This window comes from Pan paniscus, chromosome 3 (genome assembly GCF_029289425.2).
Source record: "Pan paniscus chromosome 3, NHGRI_mPanPan1-v2.0_pri, whole genome shotgun sequence".
NCBI classification, from domain to species: domain Eukaryota; kingdom Metazoa; phylum Chordata; class Mammalia; order Primates; family Hominidae; genus Pan; species Pan paniscus.
In genome coordinates, this window is record NC_073252.2 from 146,891,971 (window position 1) to 146,898,933 (window position 6,963).

The 6,963-nt window shown below is 39.9% G+C and overlaps 1 protein-coding gene across 1 annotated transcript in view; it reads left to right on the top strand.

Moving 5' to 3' along the window:
* The window catches only part of LOC117980150 (proline-rich protein 36-like), a 578,765-nt gene extending 572,024 nt beyond the window's left edge, over positions 1 to 6,741 (top strand). Inside the window, exon 7 of the mRNA XM_055112148.1 lies at positions 5,148 to 6,741. The gene's annotated coding sequence lies outside the window, so the exon portion shown is untranslated. The remainder of the gene's footprint in view (positions 1 to 5,147) is intronic.
* The last annotated feature ends 222 nt before the right edge of the window (positions 6,742 to 6,963 follow it).

The window sequence follows — 6,963 nt, forward strand, 5'->3', positions numbered from 1 at the left end:
GGACAATTTACAAAAGATAGAGGTTTAATTGGACTTACAGTTCCACTTGGCTGGGGAAACCTCACCATCATGGTGGAAGGCAAGGAGGAGTAAGTCACATCTTACGTGGATGGCAGCAGGCAAAGGCAGGGAACTCCCCCTTATGATACCATCAGATCTCATTAGACTTATTCACTATCATGAGAACAGCACTGGAAAGACCTGCCCCCCTGATTCAATTACCTCCCACTGGGTCCCTCCCACAATGCATGGGAATTCAAGATGAGATTTGGGTGGGGACACAGCCAAACCATATCATTAAGAGATTGTCTTATTAAATTCAGAATTTCAGCAATGTTTTAGCTTCCAGTGGAAGTATCTAAATAATTCAAACAATCCCTGATTCAAGACAAACTTTATCCATGCTCTTAAAGCACAAGCTCCTGAAATTCAAAATATAAAGAACAATATATATGAAGAAATTATATCTCTATCTCTATTATCTATCTATCTATCTATGTATTATCTATCTATCTATCTATATCTCTTCATAAGAAATTCCAACAAGTGATTTCTATCCACTATTTTTCTGGACCATCCAAATTCATATATGTGTGATAGTTGACATTGAATACTGACTGATTTGAATAATTTATTAAAGAAAAAACATGCTTAGGCAGTATAACCTCTAATCCACATATTGTTTCATTTATGTGCAAAAATGAGGGAGTCAAAACATTCATTATAATTTTCATTTAAGGAGCCAATAGCACAAATAGACATAAGGGTATATATTAATTAACATTTATCTGTGTTTGGAAAGTCTTTAAGTGCTGGAGTCTTTGTACTTGATCTACACAAAAAATGCAATTGTCAAAAATTAGTGGCTTGTTTTCACTGCATAACTGTGTCTATAGGATCTTTCGTATTTAAGTAGACTAGCTGCAAAGGGAAGCAAAAGCTTAATTACTTCCCCGCCTCAATAAACTACCTCTTACCTCCTTCACTTTCAATTCCCTTCCATCTAACCTGCGGATACAGGATTAAAGTGGCCCTTTATTTTTCTTCTATTGAATGTACCATAGATTCAAATCTGCAACTATTCAAGAATGCGAAATCCTAAAAATGATCTCCTTTCACACATTTGCAAATCACTTCCATGTTTTCAACTAAATGAAATTCTACTGAGTGGTTTACTGTGTGCAAAACTTTGCAAGAAAGAGAGAGCCTGAGTATTGTAAAGTCACAGGTCTGGTAAATCAAGGAGTTACAACTGTGGACCCCTTCCTTCCTGATATCTTCCTTTTCTTCCTTTCTCCTTGCCAACTTCTCAAGAGTCACTGAGGAAATATAAATGAACAGATTTCAATTTGGATTGAACTTGCTTCTTACTGCCAGCCCATTTGGGGCAAGTCATTGTTCTATACTAACTGAGAAGTTAAGCACAGCAGAGAGATCTCAAAGGATAATGGCTTAGATAATGGCAAGCTACAAACAAAAATAGTGGCAGCATCCAGGGTGGCTCAGTGGGGAAGTTAGGCTCCCTCTTGACCGCTATAATTCCCTCTTCATTGACCATTTTTATTCCTCATATCATGTAAAGTACTATCTCTAGAAGCTCCAGACTCCCCCTCCCAATCAACTTTCTCCCGCACAGAAATATTGGACCTGACATTGGACCTAGAAAGTTTCCGTCTCTAACAGTGTGAATGAAAACAATGGGGACAAATTAGAGTTTTGTTTGAATTGAATGAATAAAGCATTCGATAATGTATCAGCCATGCTTGAGGATGCAGCAAGGGATCTCATCTCTGCCATTAGAATATGCATTGTATATCTGAGAAATGTTTCTCCTCAGTGGGCTATGTCAACACATAAATGTGCTTTTAAATCTACATGCAAAAATAATCATGATGTGGATTGATAAGAATTCTGAAGAAGACTGAAGCTACATATTAATCTGGGAAATTCTGCCCACAGTCAAAGATTTTCACTAGAAGCTCAAAGCTCAAACTCCATATTATTTTTTTCTGAAACCATACAAATGCTCTATCCAATAATCAAGCAAGAACCAAAGGGATTCAATCAGAATTCAGTGGGACACGAAGAAAGTAGTAGTCAGAATTTGACACTTCATGTAAATCAAGTTCAAAACCAAACAGAAAAAAGGGTTCTTTCTAAGTATCACTGTATGTTTAAGTATAAATCCGCATTCACATGGATATGTAACTGTGATTTTTTTTTCCTCCTTACTGCATCAACTCTGTTAAGCTGGAACCATATTTTCCTGAATTCTTTTGCTTGTGTAAATTCAGTTAGGGTTGGCCACAGGAGAAATTTGTGTGAGATTTGGAAGTAGACTTTATGCCCTATCTGTCTGTGTGGGCTCCAGGCACCCCTGCAGATCACATGTTCCCCCTGATCTGCTGGCTTGCCAGACTGTCATTGGGAAGCAGCAGGGTTTGCAGCTCCTCCAGCTCTTGCCTGGTTGATCTCCTCCTGCAGCTCTTCAATTTCTGGACCAGGCACATGAAAGACTTGTGGCAAAGGGTACCAGCTTCTTCAGTGGGTGACCCGCATTGTCAAAGTCCTTGCCTGGAAAACCTGCATTGGTCTCCCCTGTGATAATTTCCTGTCTGGGGACTGCGGATCCTCTTCAGAGCTTGCCTCCACCATGTCTTATTGCTTCTAGGCCTGTAATTAAAATCCTGTCTTGGCAAGGCTCCAGGGGTACCTGTAAAGGCAAACAAATAAAATATTTGCCTATAACAACAAACAAAATTATTATCCAACGTACCTGGAAACATGTTTCCAGGTATGGTGATATAAATTGGATAATAATGAGAATGGATCCTAAGGGTGTTAGATAAGGATCAAAGACCATATTAGTCTGAATTTGCTGATATGGGTGCACTTAAAAGAGATTGTAGATTCAATGTGTTCGCAGTTGGGAATGGCTCTAATAGTCATCTTGGTTAGATGAGTGAACTTCCTTGGTACTCTGGAGATGGTGGTACCCATCCAAGGTTGGAATACTGAAGAGGACCTGCTCATTCACCTCCCTACTATGTCTGGAGGACATTCTCTCACTCAGGCTTTGCAGCATACATTTGTGAGGGAGCTCCAGGTTGGGTATTCCTAATAGTCCAGAAATATCAGTGGATACTACTGCAATTTGACTCTAAATTCAGTGGGGATGATGTGATCCTGTGGTGACAGGGACCAAGTTGTGGCACTTAATGGCTGGAGACAGAGTGGTTTGGCCCACAGAGAACTTTGAGTTGGCCAATAGAGTATGACTAGAACAGAAATAGGTTGGCAGACTTTAAAAATATTTGATATATATACGGTAACAATTTTTTCTGATGGATGGAAGTCTAACTTTAATCATTATAATGATCATGCCTTTCAGCCACTTCCAGAATTGAGCTGATTTATAGACCCAGAGCCCCTGAATGAAGGGGAGGCCAGGACATACATGAGGAAGCATCCTGCTTTACAGCCAAAAGTTTACACTGTAGATGTTGTTCCCCAGCTTTGCCCTGAAGGGACACGTGGCCATTTCTCAGAAGAATTGTTGGTCCTTGGCTCTGATCTTAATTTTTGGAGACATAGAATATCACTGTGATCCACCACTCAGAGTAAAGACCAAAGGATGTTAGGTGAACACTTCTTTCCTCTCACAGGCCTACTTTCCTCTTACAGTGGGTCCAGGGGGCCCCCAAACCTACACTGGGGTGATTTCCTCACTTATAGATACATAGATAGAATAATAGACTCAACTATTGGCAGAATCCTGACACTGATTCCATAACCTATGCAGTTAGGGCTATTATGATAGAACAGACCAAGACCAAGTGAAAGTCCCTGGAAGTGACTCTACCTACCCACATGGTAAACCAAAAGCAAATGGCTTTCTGGAGAAATTGCAAAAACGATTGCCAATATCAAAGGCTTGAAAAATACAGGGTTGGGGATCTCTACTTAACGTGCCTATTTGGCCAGTGCAGAGGACTAATATTGCAGTATGTAGTGAGTGACTACAACCTTAAAAAGGTAGTGACTCCAATTCCAGCTGCTATTTCAGATGTATTTTCTTTCTGGAGAAAAATCGGTGCCAGGTATGCATACAGCTAATGTTCTGACAAATACTTTTTATTCTATGCCATTTAGCAAAGGTCTCAGGAACAGTTTGCTTTCAGTTGAAAGGTCTACAATATATCTTCACTGTCCTACCTCAAGGCTATACTAACTCTTCAGCCCTATGTCATAATGTGGTCCACAGGGAGCTTAATTGCCTCACAATTCCAAAGAACATCATGGTAGGCCATCACATTGTTGATGTCATGCTGATTGAACTTATGAGCAGAAGTAGAAGCTACTCTGGATAATGAAACAAGACAGATGCATGTCAAGTAGTGGGAAATAGATCCCACAAAAATTAGGATCTGCCATCCCTAGAAACGTCTAGAGAAACAGTGGACTGAAGAGTTTGGGATATCTCTTCCAAAGTTAAAAAAAAAACAGTGGCTGTGTCTTACATTTCCTACCACTAAAAAAAGGGACATACCTATAGGGGGATTTTGGAGACATCAAATGTCTCATTTCGGTGTTCTTCTTACATTCATTTATCAAATAACTTCGAAAGGATGCCAGCTTTCTGTGTAGATACTAGCAAAAGGGACGTCTCTGCAACAGGTCCAGGCTGATGTGCAAGCCACTCGGGCCCTAGGACCTAGCAGATCTTATGGTGCTTGAAGAGTCCATGGGCAATGGGATGATGTTAAGAGCCCATAGCATGCATTTATAGGTAAATAACTGTGGAGACTCTTATCATTTTGCAATAAGGCTATACCATCTTCTGCAGATATCAATTCTTGTTTTAAGAAATAGTTTCTGGTCTGTTACTGGGAACTAGTAAAGATTAAATGCTAGACCATTAGTCATCAATTTTCTGTGCCACCTGAAGTACCCAACATGAACTAGGTGTTGTCTTACTAAACCATGAAGTTGGGTATGCACAGCAACATCCCTTCATCAAATGGAAATGGTTAATATAAGATCCAGCCTGCACAGGTCATGAAGGCACAGGTAAGTTTCGTAAGCAAGTTGTACAAAAGCTCATGGTTCATACACCTTTTACATGGCCTCCTCTTTCTCAACTGCAGGTGTGGCCTCTTTGAGAGTTCCCTTTGATCATCGTTGAACAAGAAAATATTTGGGTCTGGTTTACCAAAGGACCTACAAGATTTTCTGGCACCACCATTCCCTGGAGGGGTCAGCCAGCTACATGTTGGCAGGATGATGGCACTGGACCATTTCCATCGTGGAAGGGGCAGCATTTTGTCCTCACTGGAACAGACACTTGGTTAGAATATGAATATGCTTTCGCTGTACATATTTGTTCTGCTAAAACCACCAACTGTGTATGCCTTATTCACTGTTATGATATTCCACGTAGCATTACTTCTGACCAAGGAACTCATCTCACAGCTAATGAAGTGTGGATAAGGAAGGGACTTTTGAAGATTTTGTTATGTTCCCAAGTGGGGGACATCATCTTATAGGGCTGGGGTAGTGTCCTATGGATGTAGTACATATCCCAAATCAGCAACCAAAGTATAGTGCTGTTTCTCCCATAACATGATCAAGGAATGGGAATGAGATCAGCTGCTCTTAGTTTACCCTTTGTGATCCACTAACAGTATTTTTGCTTCTAGTCCTGGTGACTTTGGGCTCTGCTGCTTTAGGGCATTTTACTTTTCCAGAAGAATAATGCTTCTGCCAGGAAACACAGTAACACTCCTGTTAAATTGGAAGTTGAGACTGCTCCCTGAGAACTGCGATGCCAGTAAATCAGCATGCAAATAAGTGGCTATTGGATTGGCTGAAGTGTTTGATGCTGACTATCAAGGGGGGAAACTGGGTTTCCAGCATAGAGTGGGCATGGGAGTAGGTGCTTTCTGGAATACCCTGGTCACCTTGGGTACTGCTTATTATTCCCTTATCCTGTGGCAAAAGTTAATATAAAACCGTGGTAGCCCAATAAAGACAGGACTTCTCATGGCTGACACTTTAGGAATGGAGTTTTAATCACTCCACCAGGCATGGGATCACAGCAAGGTGAGGTGCTTGCTGAGGGCAAGGGAAATATGAAGTGGGCAGTACAAGAAGGAAGTCATCAATACAAGCTATGACCATATGGCCAATAGCAGAAATTAGGACTTAATATTTATGAGTATTTCTTTCTTAATTTTATATACAGGCATGCTTCACTTAACGAGAGGGATATAGTCTAAGAATTGTATCATTAGGCAATTTTGTCATCATACTTACATCTTGGAGTGTACTTACACAAACCTAGATGGTATAGCCTACTACACATCTAGGCTGTATGGCAGAACCCATTTCTTCTAGGCTGTAAACTTGCACAGCATGTTACCATACTGAGTACTGTAGGCATTTGAAGCACAATGGTGAGGATTTGTGCATCTAAGCTTATCTAAACATAGAAAAGGGACAGTAAAAATTACAGTATAAAAGATGAAGAATGGTACATGTGCAAATGGCACTCACCATGAATGGAGCTTGCGGGACTGGAAGTTGCTCTTGGTGAGTCAGTGAGTGAGCGGTGGATGAATGTGAAGGCCTAGGACATGGCTGTACAGTACTGTAGACTCTATAAACATGGTACACTTAGGCTACAATAGATTTACTTTAAAAAAATCTTTCTTCAATAAGAAATTAGCTTACTGTAGCTTATTTTTAGTTTATGAGCTTTTAAATTTTTAACTTTTTTACTCTTTTGTAATAACAATTACCTTAAAACAAACACATTGGATAGCTGTACAAGAATATCTTCTTTTTAATTTGCATTTAAAAGCTTTTATCTCCTTTTAATTTTTATTTTAATTGTTAAATGTTTCGTTAAAAATGAAGACACAAATACACACATTAGTTTGGGCCTGCACAAAATCAGGATCA